Raw genomic sequence first — 3510 nt, forward strand, 5'->3', positions numbered from 1 at the left:
GTCTCCACTTCCAAATTCCATATTTAGTTTATTTCCAGATGCATCCAAAATTAAGGGTGCCGTCTGTATTCGAGTCAATATATCATAATTAAAGGTAAACTGTCACCTTCACAGCATGTACTAGAACTAATTGTATTAATTAAAACTAACTATAGTTTGTGGATTTTTTTATATATACAGTTTAATAGCAAGGAAGCCTGATATATGTGGCTTAAGGTTACAAACCTGGCATAGCATCAGTTTCCATTAACTTGTGAAACTTATTCTCCAATGGATAACAATGGATCATTTGAAGATACATTTTTTTCCCAGATAACAGAATTTAGCCTGTAGGTAGCAATTAGACATATACTGCTTAATGCAGCCTTCGGTGACCTAACTGTCAAGTCTTAGCTTATATGGACCTGCCGCATAACTTAATGAATTTACTTGCAATGGCCTATTGTGAGCTAGTATAGAACTAGTGTAGTGGAAGGCAAGATCAAGTGAGCTGAGGGTATAATGCACAGAAAGCAAACTAAGGGATTATTCAGAGAAAACATATATAACATATATATAAAATAATTTCAATAACTCTAAATTGGGGAGCCATTTTTATTAGTTACAGGATCATTGAATCGGTTAAGTTTGTTTTAGTGACCAATTCTGATAAAGAACTGAACAGCATCTTTAACTTATGGACATCATTCACTATTTAGTTTAATGGTTCTGTCTCAGATTTCAAAACTGTTTAGTTTAGGGCAAAAGCAACTTATCCATTAAAGCTGAGCAACTTTGTATGGATACAAAAAGGAGTTTTCAATGTTCGCCCAGGAGAACATACCTTTGGGAGAATGACACTGAATGGCCTGCGCCAAGTGAGCAGCTTTGTAATGAAGTTCTATGTTCAGAACTCCAAGATCTCTAGCTGCATACAGAGTTCTTTGAATGTGTGAAACCCCCCTAATTTTAATAAAGTCCAATAATGCGTTCTTGATTTTGAAAAGTGCCCGATCTGGAATGGGTAAAGAGATGGCACTAAATATGTAGAGTAACTTAGCTAAAAATTTGAGATACTATACATTCTCACAGGTATAGTTCCAGTTTTGCCCATCTGGCAACTAGGGGTTTTTCACCAATTTAATCCCCATGTATGTCAGGTGTTCTTTTTTCCATTCAAAGGGGTATTTTTTCCCCTTAGAAGACCTATCAGTTCCGTTTGGAAACTCATATTTAATGTTTGGGTTCTAGTTGTATTGACCTTATGGTATGACATGAATCCATATTCAGTAAATTGCCTTAGCGACAATGCAAAGGATTGCTAGAGGTGATCACAGCAACGATGTTGTCAGCAAATTATCCCAAAGTGATATCATTTTAGATTTGGGAACCCTTCAACCTGTGGGACTGAGTGGATTTTAGCTGTTAGTGCGTACAACAGGGGAGCGAGTGACACCTTGGTGAATGCCATAAAGGGTTCTGAAAGGAAGCCATAAAAGACTATATTCCTAAACAGAGAGCTATAAAGTGCCTTGATGGCATTATTTACCAGAAGAAGTATTTGGTCAAAAATCATACAGTTCTAGTTTACTGCATTGCTGGAAAAATATAATATTTGCATCGTACACTTTGAATATATGTATAGTAAGAAGTGCCAAGTAAATTGTTGACGCTATATAACTTAAAAATCCTCTAGATTGTAAGCTCGCAAGCAGGACTCTCTCCACCCAATGTATCGGTTTGTCTTAGTCTGTCAATTCTTGTCTTGTCATATCCCTTGAATTTATGTATTGTGTTAAGTGCTGCGTAAACTGTTGCCGCTATAGAAATAAAAGATAATAATAAAAAATTAATAGTTATCTTTAGGATTCTGTTGATGCTAGGTAGATAAACACAACATTATGAATTCATGACCCATTGATGTTGCTATATTAGAAAATACAAAATTCCCCAAAATTTTGAATTTAGATTAAAGACATTCAGTCCAAGTATATATAAAACCACCCAGCACGAACTTTACTAGAACATGGAATTGGATTGCAATAAATGGTATATTATATTTCCTGCTTTCTGGTAACAGTAGATCATTGTAACCACAAAGTACAGTATATTTAGGCTTGGCTGCCACCACATGTCTCTGGGGACTCATTGTACAGTGGCCACACTAAGAGTTCGTATGAAATCTAAGATTGTCAATGCACCTTGCACACATTGTGCTAGATTGGTGTTAAATATCATTTCTCTGCTTTTCACTATGATCAAGCATATTACCTGTGAGACAGCTAAACAATTAAGGTTAAAGTAGCTTGATGTCTGAGTCACTTCTGAGCTCCCAGAGAGGTCCATATCACTGTGTGCCACATTTTTTGATTTGGTGAGGGGTACACCAGTTAATGCATATGAGTATGTTGCATGTAAGACCATGGAAGCACTTTGACCCGCAAATCCATACTTTTTGTTTTCCTTTAAAGTCCCTCCACTTTTTTTGTTTGAGCTCCCTATAGAGGGTTAAATGGGTGAAGTATAAAAAGCCTGCCCTTTTATTTCACACTTGCTTGGTTTGGATTTAATGACACTATTTTTTCAGTTAGGACCTTTAGGTCAAGGTTGTTTGATGTCTAAAGTGCTTTCAAGCCCTCCAATGTTTTCCAAATTGGGTGCTGTCCACATCTTTTATTTGGTGAGTAGTGTACCGTTCACTTCATATGAGTATTTTGTTACAGCATTGAAGCATTTGGACCATTATATCTACACTTTCTGTTTTCTTTTACAATAGCCCCAGCCTCGTGGCTGGCAGGTGGAAGGAACGATAGCCTGATGGGTTCATTTGTAATTACATTTTTATTTTAAAAAATGTTCCCAAACTAGAGTTTGTTAATGTGTGCCAGATGCTTTTGAATATACTTTGCTCCTTATTTGATTTATCCTTATATTTAAGTCAAGGCACTAGCAAAAGGTGGATGGTATATGGCTTGGAGAGTACTATGGTACTTTGGTGAGATAGATCAGCTAGCCACCATCTCCCCTTGAAGATGTAAGTGGTTCCCCTCTTCGAATGGGGCACCGATAAGTATCCTGTCCTCCTGCTGGCCTTATTACAGGTGGAGTAAGGATGGGGGGTCACATATCCCTTTGGGGAGAGTGATCTCAGAAGAAGGAGACTGGGGACTTGTTGGTCCTGTGTCTCTTCAACTAAAAGGTTGGTATAGGGATTCCGCCTTAAGTTCTTCACCTGGAAACACTGCAGTAGTATGGGTAAAGTTTAAAACACGTGTATTAACTATACATTCATATACATTATATAAGCACAGTGCTATGCAATAGTTTAAGGAAGGTATGAAACAACGCTGTAGAATGCTTTAAAAAACACCTTAATAGTTTATTTTTATCATTTATCAAAATACAAAGTAAGTGACCAAATCAATCATCCATTGCTTTTAAAGTAGCATTGATTCTTCTAGGTATGCTTGCAACAAAGGTATTTTGTAGGCATATACTTATGAGTATGATTAAACAATTATACCAAATAGG

The sequence above is a fragment of the Sceloporus occidentalis genome, unplaced genomic scaffold (genome assembly GCF_023333645.1).
Source record: "Sceloporus occidentalis isolate IW3139 unplaced genomic scaffold, rSceOcc1.0.p SCAF_504, whole genome shotgun sequence".
Lineage (NCBI taxonomy): Eukaryota > Metazoa > Chordata > Lepidosauria > Squamata > Phrynosomatidae > Sceloporus > Sceloporus occidentalis.